Source organism: Pipistrellus kuhlii, unplaced genomic scaffold (genome assembly GCF_014108245.1).
Source record: "Pipistrellus kuhlii isolate mPipKuh1 unplaced genomic scaffold, mPipKuh1.p scaffold_m20_p_9, whole genome shotgun sequence".
In the NCBI taxonomy this organism is placed as follows: Eukaryota; Metazoa; Chordata; class Mammalia; order Chiroptera; family Vespertilionidae; genus Pipistrellus; species Pipistrellus kuhlii.
In genome coordinates this window covers 25,111,620-25,123,701 of record NW_023425595.1, presented here as the reverse complement: position 1 = coordinate 25,123,701, position 12,082 = coordinate 25,111,620, and positions in this window count along the sequence as shown.

Below are 12,082 nucleotides of genomic sequence, written 5' to 3'. Positions count from 1 at the left end.
AGGAAGCAGTTAAGCGTGAGCTATTTCTTGAGAAATATTGTAACATTTGGCTGTTGCATCCAAAAGACAATTGGGATGATGGCCTGTGGAAGAAGCAAGATCAAGGGCGATGCTTGTTTGTCTTTGTTGGTTGTAGATTAGGTAAGACCCAGAGCTGAGAACAGACTTCAGGTTTTCTCATTATGGAAACTTGATTCTTACTGGCTTTCAGAGCTATGTCTCTTGCTTCTAATGTTTCAAACAAATTTTATGAAACCTTTTGTTTCAAGTTTTGAAATTAATTAATATATTAATCTTCAACTTCTCAGACGCATTCTGAGGAGATAATTCTAAGTGCAGTCCAAGGTCAGAAGGACAAAATGTGTGATCCAACCAAACCTGATCTTGCTTCTGCTGTAAGGCTCCCTCAGCAAGGGGGTTAATTGAGATCAAAATGAGATGTAGTTGAGGCTTGGATGTAAAGCATAAATGCCTTCCAAAAGCAGTTTTATAAACCAAATTTTAAAAATTTATGAGAGAGGAGGAGGAAAGGAGGAGGAAGAAGAAGAAGAGGAGGAGGAGGAGGAGGAGGAGGAGGAGGAGGAGGAGGAGGAGGAGGAGGAGGAGGAGGAGGAGGAGGGGAGAATGATCAATAAGGACCGGTTGTCTCCACAACCTGGGTATGTGCCCTGACCAGGACCTACAACCTTCCGCTGTCTGGGAAGATGCTCCAACAGCTGAATCACACTAGCCAGGGCACCTTCCCAAAGCTGTAATTGCTAATGTGTATTCTCTTTGAAAATCTCAACTTAGCTTTCTCAAATGGATCCTTAGAAGTTGTTTCATGGGTGCTTCCCAAACCATTTGTACTAAAGAATCAGGATCTTAAAATCTGCAATCCATCATGGACTGATATTTTCATAAAATGCAATAAAAAATGAGTAATTTGAAAAATAAAACTAAAGTTACATATAATATAGCCCAATTTTACTATTTGACCCAACAAACATAGAATTGAATTTCAATAAATATATAATCAGAACTACAATAACAGGAATAAGAAAAAAATCACCGGAATCACACATATTGAAATTGGCATATATGTCATTAACATAAAAATAATTATTACACTTGTAACTTTTGCCATTCTGTCATTATAACTAAACAATGTAAACAAATAAAAATTATGAGTAAAATAGCAATTATCCTTATTAAACTTCTATATTCAGACTTTGAGAAACCACTATAACAGTATAAATATTTGAATATTTTATTTCAAAAAAGAGCTTGCTTTTTTTAACTTATTTACTCTAGTTTAGATTGATGACACATTACACAAAGAGGATAATATATACCTAAGCCCTTTCTACATTTTTAAAAATATTTTTTTATTGATTTTGTACAGAGAGGAAAGGAGAGAGATAGAGAGTTAGAAACATCGATGAGAGAGAGTCATCCATCAGCTGCCTCTTGCACACCTCCTACTGGGGATATGCCCGCAACCAAAGTACATGCCCTTGACCGGAATCGAACCCAAGACCTTTCAGTCCTCAAGTCAACGCTCTATCCATTGAGCCAAACCGGTTTCGGCCCTTTCTACATTTTGTTTTAATAACACTCATAATAAAGAAATCAGTCTCCCACAGGTCTGTTGACAGTATGGGAGAAGAGATTTAAAGCAATTTCAGGGAACACATAATATTTGTTTTTAACCTTTATACAAAATTAAGCAGGTAGCATTATATTTTCAAAATTTGACCTTCAATCCTTCAACAGTTGCCAATTCCAACAAAATATCCACAGATTTGAGGTTAAATTTAAATCATCTTTTGATAAAAGAAATGAATTCTAAATCTATGAAGTGCCTTTATATGGGTGTTCAGTTTCTAATTTGACAAGGAATCATTGATAACTTTCCATAGATACGCAGTAATGAGATCACTTCCCTGATCATTACATTATGGAACCTGCCCCAATAATCTGTAGAATTTCAGTTCTCCCAAGCTCCTCACTTTCTTAATGCCCTTAGATATTATTTTCCATTAAAAAAATATACACTGCATTTTCTCCTGACATTAAAATTATCACAATATCAAACAAACAAGTCTGGTTATCTAATTCACATCTTTTAAAAATTGACCCAAATAGCTTTTGATCTTTCAAAGACACTAAGAGTTCATGTTTGTAATCTTACCTTTTCTCAGATTTATATACACTTATGGGTTACTGCTGATAAAATGGCCACTGAATACTGCATGCTACAATGTGGTCTTTTTGCATGAGACTGATATACAGCCTGCCCACTCTCTGTTCAACAAGCAGGTCTACTGGGTATTGCAATAATGTCAAAGTTCCAGAAGCGTTGCTAAAGGTTTGCACTCAATTTTTACAATTAACTTAGCGCAAACAAATCTTCAAGAGTTCACCAACCAGCAGGTAAAGCAGTGTTTTAGACATCAAAACTTCCTTATACTCCTTTGACCATCCTTCTCTTTGACCATCTCTCTTTTTCCAAAGCTCAATCCTCTCATCTTCTTCTCTAACAACCTACTTTTCTAATATTTGTTTCCTCTTGGCAAGTCCAACTATGTACCTCCGTAGTAAACACACCTCATATCTTCAGCTATTCATAAATCTTCTATTTCCTCCAGCTCAGCAAAGCAGAAGTGCCTTCCTCTGGCCCTACTGTTCTGGTGGGAGGGTGAAGAGCTGGAGTATGTTGTGATAGATGGGAATGAATTATGTGACTTGAAGAGGGTGTAGATGATAAATACATGATAAATAGATGATAAATTATAAATACATGTAATTATAATTTGGTATTTCTGTTTTTATAACAGCACTGTCATAGAACAAAAGTAAAAACAAACTGAAAGAGTTAGATAACAGGATAAATGAAAATATTTCTTGATAAAATAGTAGTTAGCCATTAAAATAAAAAGTGCCTAGTAAAACTACTGTGTTTGCCTTTGGCTGGTGATCTTTCTACTTTGTTTATATATATTCGATATTTTAAAAAATAAATGAGTATATATTTTCTTTATATTTAAAAGCTTTATTTTTAATTTAAAATATCTTTAAATTCAGTAAACATTTTGAGTGCTAACCGTATGCTAGGAAAATCACAGACTGATAGAACTGGATAGCTTTTGTTTTCCAAGGATAATATCAATGATTGACAATGAACCCTTTGCAGAAGTTAAGGGGGGAAATCATCAGGACTCAAGGAGAAGAATAAGCCAAAGATATGGTCAGGCCATTCATAAAAGAAGAAATAATCTTCAAATTCACAGAGGGGAAAAAAATGTCCATCTTTAGTAACTTGAGAGATGCCAATTTTAAGCAACTTGAGGTGCCATTTTTTTCTTCTCTAAGTTACTGGAGATGTCAAACAGTGCTATCACATAATGCTGTAGAGAGCAGGTGGGGCTGCTCCCCACCCAGACGGAGGGTGACTGTGTCAACTGGAACACATGTTTACACTTCAGAACCTGTTCATATTTCCACAAATATTTACTAAATGCCCCTTTATTCTTTGTCATGGAATGAAATTTGTACCCACTACCATTCCAACTATTAACTAAATAAATGTATCTGATCTTTAGTCCAGTAAGTTGACTTTCCGTATTCCACATGCTTCCTGTCACAAACTTGATGCAATGATGCAATTTGAAATGATGTCGAGAGAGCTTGGCATCTTTTATTTCCTCTATTTGTCATCAAATCTACAGCAGGCAGAAAGGTGGTCAGAGAATTCTGTCAAAAATGCCATACCATAATCTGGGGACTAGGCACACGTCATGGTGACTAAAATTGTCAGTTAAACATTGCCAATATCTCCTTTGAAGTTCTTGCAAAACTGGAAAGACCCAGTTTCTGTGAAGAAATCAAAAGTGGTGATAGAGGCATCTTTCAGCCAAAGCACTCAAGAAAGTAATTTCTGGAATTTTGGCTTTCCTCTTGGAAGATGATTTGAGCCATCTTACAAATAACTTTGTAAAGTCTGCCTTCTACTGTTCATCATTGTAAATGCAGCTAATAGCCATAGATTTCTTTAGTTCAACATGAGGTCCTATTTGTTTTTACTGAGTAGCTTCAAACGTGACAGGCAATGAGTGGGTACTATACATGTTTGACCCATTGAATACTTACTACAGCCATGTGAGAGAAGTAAAGTGCTATTATTCCTATTTCACATTCAAAGGAAAATGTTCAGAGAGACCATGTATCCTTGCTGAGGACACACAGCTGATAAGTTCCTGAATTGTAACTCTGGGATATGGAATGCTAAAACTCATGTAGTTTATTTTAAAATATCACATTGCCTTCAACTTGGCTATAGTCTTAGAATTTATTAAGCAGATAGATACATCCATATACTTATTGATATCCATGATCATTTCAGAGAGCCATTTTAGACAAATTCAAACACAAAATTGATCACAACTCATACTAAGGAAAACACAACCATTCAAATGCCAACCCCAGGAAGTGTTCAAATGATGTGAGTACTTTCTAGTCACATGTACTTCTCCCTGGTCAAGTGCACAGTCAGGACACAGCATCTAAGGGCTCCCAGTGAAATGCATTTCAGGACTGTGCCATTTCTGAAGATTATATAGCTCCACATGGTGTGGATGCTTAAGTACTAGGAACTGGTATTGCTGGAGGAGTTCAGCACAGCTGGGGAAGACCAAAACCAAGCAATCTCACTCCAGGCAATTTGTTTCCAGCTGCTGCTAGATTGTCAAAGGAGAACTGGAGATGTCTGACAGTGAATTCCAGGCCACCGCTCTGCACAGGGAGGGTGTAACCATTTGATTGATGTGTGCCTGCCAGTGAGAGTCCAGTGGGTTCCCCAAATGAAAAAAAAAATGTATTTTACTCCAGTCCCACTGGGCTGCCAAACAGAGCAGCTGGGAGGTCTCCTCGAAAGGGAAGGAGAGAGCAAAAAGCAGGGGCAGCTTTTATGCAATGTAGGAAGCACGAGATTCCTGCTTTGAACGGCTATAAAATGGGTGGGGAAGCTTTTATTTGCCAAGAACCATTTAAATATTTATAACATCATTCATGGGCCATACAACATTATCAACTTAAACGTTAGCCTGCTATATTTGGTCAAACATTCGATTAACTCACCCCTAATGCCTTGGCAGAGCCAGACCAAATGATTTCGCAGTCCTCATACCACCCACTGGCCGGATGTTCCCCACCCCTGGTCTAAAGAGAACGGGGATTACATGTGTTCACCTAGTAAAGAGGGACGTTTCATTGTCTTTGGCACGTCTAGGCCTGAAGGAGTAAGGGAAGGAGGAGGGTCCCAGGACCCAGAGACAAAAGCTGCGGAAAAGACACATTGGACTGGAGCTCTGCAGCCCAGGGACATAGCCAGTTCATGCTTGTTTGTTTGTTTGTTTGTTTGTTTGTTTGCTAAAAGTCCTCCTGTTTGATTCCACTCAGGGAAGCCTCCACTTTTATAGCCTAAAATGTCTGTTCAAGTGTGTCCCTAAAAAAGGGCAGTTTTCACCTTTCATGAATTTCTGCCATGGCTAAGGAGCTCAAACTGCAGCAATATTTCTTTTTCTTCCCATGACAGGTATAAAGTTGTTAACCTGATGACTAGCACATAATAAAGATCTAATAAGGAAGGAAGACTTGAGATCAGGAAACTGGAAGATGAGACTAAAGATCTGGAGCCAGGTGCAGCCACTATGGAAACAGTAAGTGAAATACGTCAGACGAAAGATAAATACTGTGAACACTCATATATGGACTCAAAAACAAACAAGCAAACAAACAAACACAAAAAAACCCACAAAACTCACAGAAAAATAGATCTGACTTGTGATGACCAGAGGTGGGGAAAGGAGGAATTCGAGAAAGATGGTTCAAAGCTACAAACCGCCCGTTACAAGGTAAGGACTAGGGATGTGATGTACCACACGATGACTATAGCTAACACTGCTGTCTGGTGCATATGAACGTTATTAGAGAGTAACTCCTAAGAGTTCTCATCACAAAGAGAATTTTCCCTTTTTCTTTTAATTGTATCTATATGAGAAGGTGGGGTGTTAGCTGAACCTATTATCATTTCACAATATATGTAAATCAACCCATCATGCTGTACACCTTCAACTTATATAGTGATGCATGTCGATTATTTCTCAATAAAACTAAAAATATAAATAAAAAGAAGAAAAATCTGAAGCTTAAGAATGGAAGGAGCCGAGACCGGTTTGGCTCAATGGATAGGCTTGGGGACTGAAGAGTCCCAGGTTCGGTTCCAGTCAAGGGCATGTACCTTGGTTGCGGGCATATCCCCAGTAGGGGGTGTGCAAGAGGCAGCTGATGGATGACTCTCTCTCATCGATGTTTCTAACTCTCTATCTCTCTCCCTTCCTCTCTGTACAAGATCAATAAAATATATTAAAAAAAAAAAAAAAAAAAAAAAGCATGGAAGGAACCAGACTATAAAGGGGAGGGGTTAGTAAGCAATATTACTAGTCTCCACCTCCCCTGAAATCTAGAAAAAAGTAAAAAGTGACTCCTTTTGTCCCTCTTTCTGCGTTGACTGGGGGAGAGGATGTCTCCGGAACTGTGTGACTCTGCAGCTAGTGTTTAAAACTGCCTGAACCTGGAAAGGCACAGCCTATGTGCATTACTTTACATGCCCAATGTGTGCAAGCAGCAGTAATCTGCATCTCCCCCTGCCCAGCCCTTCCTGTTCTCAGGCTTGATTGGCTAGACTGGGAAAAAAGACTCTGGGAGGGATTTGCTAATGCACACCAGCCTCCAGAGTCCCCTCTGCCTCTGAGCCTGCACCTAAACTATGCTCCCCTTGCAGTTAAGTGATTTGGGCTCTGGACAACGGAATCCAAGCAGATGTGAAGTGACTTACACATCTGACCCAGAAAAACTCCCCTACTTAATACAGTGGTCACTTCTTATTCATGAAGGATGCATTCTATGACCCCCAGTGGATGTCTGAATCCATGTATACCATGTTTTTCCTATACACACATACCTATGATAAAGTTTAATTTGTAAATTAGGTACAGTAAGAGACATCAACAATAAGTAATAATATAATAAAACAAGTATAACAATATACCATAATAAAAGTTATGTGGATGTGGTTTCTCTCTCTCAAAATATCTTTTGTGCTGTGTTGCCCTCCTTGCGATGAAGTACGATGATACAGTGCCTATGGTAAGGGTGTCGAACTCAATCAGAGAAGGGGCCAAAATCTAAAATCCAGCCTAAATCGCTGGCTGAATGGTTTACTGAACAGTCATAAACTGTCATTGTGATGGAAACGCAGCGGAGTGCAGTGATGACAGCGCGGTGCGGGCCACATTGCAAGGCCTGGCGGGACGGATTTGGCCCGCGGGCCTTGTGTTTGACACATGTGGCCTATGGGATGTGATGAAGCCAGGTGAATGAATGACAGAGGCATGGTGACGTAGCCTTAGGCTACTGATGATACAGAACAAGCTCTTTAGGCTTCTCTTTGGCCTATCCGAATTGCAAGCATCACTGTCCTTATGCCTTGAGGCCATTGCTAGATAAAATAAGACTTATTTGAACTGATGTGTGCCTGCCACTACTTGCAGAGTCACACAGTTCCGGAGACATCCTCTCCCCCAGTCAACGCAGAAAGAGGGATAAAAGGAGTCACTTTTTACTTTTTCCTGGATCTCAGGGGAGGTGGAGACTAGTAATATTGCTTACTAACCCCTCTCCTTTATAGCCTGGTTCCTTCCATTCTTAAGCTTCAGATCTTTTTTTCTTCTTTTTATTTATATTCTTAGTTTTATTGAGAAATAATTGACATGCATCACTATATAAGTTGAAGGTGTATAGCATGATGGTTTGATTTACATATATTGTAAAATGATAACAATAGGTTCAGCTAACACCCACCTTCTCGTATAGATACAAGCTCCGTGGTATGGAGGATAGTCCATCTGACATCCCAGTCGGGTACTAGGTGACTAGAGGGAAGGGTCTTGCGTGGATACGCGGGACAATGAGATGTTCACATCCAGGGCCAGGCTGAGCAGGGCTCGCGAAGTTTCATCATGGTCCTCAGAACACTCAGCCTCTTGAAACTTAGTTTCTTTCCGGAATTTTCCATGTAATATTTTGGCACTGTGGCTGACCACAGGTAACTGAGAATGCAGAAAATAAAATGTGGCAAAGTGGGTCCCACTATACTCACTGGCTTTCTCCCTCTGCCGGCTGAGTGGAGCCCCACGAGGGCCCCAGCTTCCGGTGAAGCCTCAGGAAGAAGCCTGAGCAACATGGAGGCCAGCCGCCTGCGTGGCCTGTCACTCAGTAAGAGACACACTTAGGCAGTATATTTCAGGCGGGGCTCTTGGTGACCGCAGCCAGCCTGTCCTGACCAAATTGTGAGACGGCGGTTACTCTGTGTCTTTCCTGACCTTGGACTCTCTCTCCTGCTCTCTCGGGCTTGTTTCTTCTCGCACAGCTGTTGGGGGGCCAAGGTCTCCCCTGTCGCTGTCGGCTTGACTTGGGAGAACTCCAGGATCTCTGATGACTCCCCCCTTTGCCTTCTGTCCCATTCAAGCAGAAAACCAAGGGGTTCGGTGAAAGGAGCAGGGAACTCCATCCCAGAGGTGGCCATTAGACTTCCTGGCCTAGAACTTTTCTGCGGAGACTTGATCCTGTGGAGATTAATCCACTGAAGCTAAAGGATGTTCACTGAAGCGTTGAGCATACTAACAAAATGATTAGAACCTGCCTCAATATTTAGCGGGCCCTAACTATTTGGCTCAGTGGATAGAGCATTGGCCTGAGGACTGAAGGGTCCCGGGTTCAATTTCAGTCAAGGGCACATGCCTGGTTGTGGGCTCCATCCCCAGTGTGGGGCGTGCAGAAGGCAGCCGATCAATGATTCTCTCTCTATTCCTCCCTATCCCTTCCTCTCTGAAACCAATAAAAATATATAATTAAAAAAAAATTCAGCCATGGGGTAAAAGGCTAGAAAAGCTTGAGCAATTTAATCAATTACATATTATGAAGTAATTAAATGTGACTATTAGGGAGTCTATATAACAAGATGTGAATTTTATCAATGTGCTGTTAAGTGCAAAAAGAACTATAAAAAGTGTTTTCAGAATAGTTAGCACTGTGTAAAATTACATATGCAGTGGATAAGACAAGCAGGTAATAAAAATTATAGATTTGTCAAGATGCTTAAAATATGGCTGTGCTTTTTCATTTTGAAACTGTTAATGCATCCATAGTGCTCTTTATGCATACAATTAAATTAAGCTTTTTTTTTTCCTTAAAATGGTATTAGTTATGGGTTAAATGAGGTGATTATCAAATCAAAGCAATTCCTGGGGCATAGTTTCCTAAAAAATGTTTTAAAACTAAAAGGAAGCACAGATGTTATATATATTTTGAGATGTGTTCTTTCTGTTTTTACTTTCTGGAAATAAAGAACAACCAGTAATAAGACTCAAGGATCATTCATGTGCCTGGACTGCTTCAGTGAACATTCAGCAATTCAGGAAAAGACAAAGTTCTAAGCCAAGCATTTTCTACCGGCTGTGAAAACAGAAATACCTTGCTAGGTATTTCAAGCAGAAAGGGTTTGATCTAGGATAGTCTATACTTACTGAACAACTTAAAGGGGCTGGAGGAGCAAAAGAAAGGGGAAGCCATGGCTTCTGACTCCCAGACTCACTTACAGGTCTCAGAGCAGGAAGTCACAGCAGCCAGAGAAAACAAGCCAGCCCAAGCTGGCTGAGCCCAGGGCTTGTGGTTCACAGGGGACAGTGCAGACCTCTGAACTGCCTCCATCTGCCAAAACCACACATCTGGTCCTCTCAGCTGAGGAGCCAGACAATGGTGTCCACCAGTTCCCCACATTCCAAATCTTGTGCAAGTATCTCCGATTGTCACACAGAGAACCCTGGCAAGTGAATGCTGGGATATTGCAGTCCCCAGGCAGGCTTCCAGACCTCATCATTTGGGGGAAAGTAGATAAGACAAGGAATGGTGTCGAGCTACCAGTAGACAATCTAGCATTACTGTCCTGGCTGTAGGAAGAACTCATCTCCAACCTCTCCAGCTACTGTTTTCCTGGAGTAGTTCAAAGAAAGCCTTCTTGACATTCGGTACCTGAAAATGAAAACCATTTACTTGGATCCAGATCTCAGGGATTATGGTAACCCCTCTCATTTACTTCCCCTCCTATGAGTGCAAGGGTACACTGGTGGTAAGGACTGCCGTGCTTCCGGGTCTTCTCATGCAGAAAGAATGGCTCCAAAGGCAGACTTCTCTCTACCCATTCTGGCTGGCCAGTCATGAAAGGGTCACTGCCATCAACTCGGGACTTGAGTGGAAAAACAGGCCGTTGAGAAATGCCAACCACAGTGACCCCACTCCTGGCTTAATTTGAACAATTGGCTGTTCCTTTGAACTTGCACTTTTTAAAATCAGAAATGGGATGGGGTATGTCAGGTGAATCAGTGCACAGCCCAGGTTGTACACAGTGAGGGGGGTCACCACCCCAAATTGTCTATCTTTTATCCCTTATGAGAAATACTCTGATGCATTATCAATAAAAATACCACAATACCACCATAGTTAATACTCCTGCGAGCTTCCTTGTGCCAGGTCAGTGCTAATTATTTTACCTCTAATTTATCTGATTAATTTTTGAAACGGCCCTAAGGTGGGTCCTACTGTTAAACCTGTTGAGAAAATGGAGACTTTAGCAATTTGTCTAAAATCCTACAGCAAGTGGCAAAATAGCCACTTTGGAGCTTCATTTCATTTTCTTCTGGTTTGTGCAACAGGCCTTGATTTTTATTTATTCATTTATTTATTTATTTATTTATTTTTGCTTCCCCACTTGGCCTGATGGGGCATTCCAGAGTAATGCATGGGGCTCAGTTTCCTGGTGGGTATTTACATTTTTCAAAGAATCTATAAATTGAAAGGAAGCACATGTATATATATTTGGGCAGGAAGACCTCTTCTTTCCATTTTATTTCCTGGAAATAAAGAACAGTTTTGGGCTGAAATCGGTTTGGCTCAGTGGATAGAGTGTCTGCCTGCAGACTGAGGGGTCCAGGTTCGATTCCGGTCAAGGGCTTGGTTGTGGGCACATCCCCGGTGGGGGGAGGGGGGTGCAGGAGGCAGCTGATCGATGTTTCTCTCTCATCGATGTTTCTACCTCCCTTCTCTCTGTAAAAAAAACAATAAAATATATATTTTTTAAAAGAACAGTTTTGGGTCACTGGGCCAGAAATAAGACTCAAGGATGATTTACTTGCGTAGGCTACTTCAGTGAACACTCAATAATGCAGAGGAAAAACAACGTTCTAAGTCAAGCATTTTTCTACTGGTCAGGAAATCAATGTTCAATGACACTATCCAGTAATACCCTCAGGGAAAAGATTAATAATAGGCCACCAGCAGTGAGATGCATTTGTGTGTGTGATGAGGAAGGGGTGATTCCTAAATTCACTGTATCTTAATCTGGACTAGGAGCTCCAGGAAATAGATAAGAACCTAACCTCCAAGAAGCCAAGTCTAAGTACTAAGACCATTGTGATAAATGTCATGCCCTTAAGTCCATCCAGACAATAGTATTTGAGAAGGAGTCCTAGTGGGCTGCTAAGGGAGGTGGGTCATGGAGTTTCATCAACCCAGTCCTTGATGCCCACCGCCTCCCATTGCCCACTGGGGCTCCATCACAAGGGTGCGTGTGGTGCCACTGTATTCCCTCATTCCTCCCCCTTCTTCACCCACGTGCAGACACATCTGTACCCTCTCAGTCTTGAAGGAGGCCTGCCCCAGAGCTTGGAATAGAGGACCCTGCATTGCACAGCTCCAGGAGGTGACATTCACATCCTAGTCCACGTGCATGGCATCACCATGAGTCATGCAGTCCTAAGACTGGCCCTGCCAGTGTAGGTTCAATTCAGTGAGGCATTCAAACCAGCAGCCACACACAGGCATCTGTCCTCAGTTTCTGGGACAGTTCATCATGGACGGGTTCATAGTCCTTCCCAGAACTGCACAGACAGAACAGACAATTCGATTCAAGAAAGAACACCGTGAA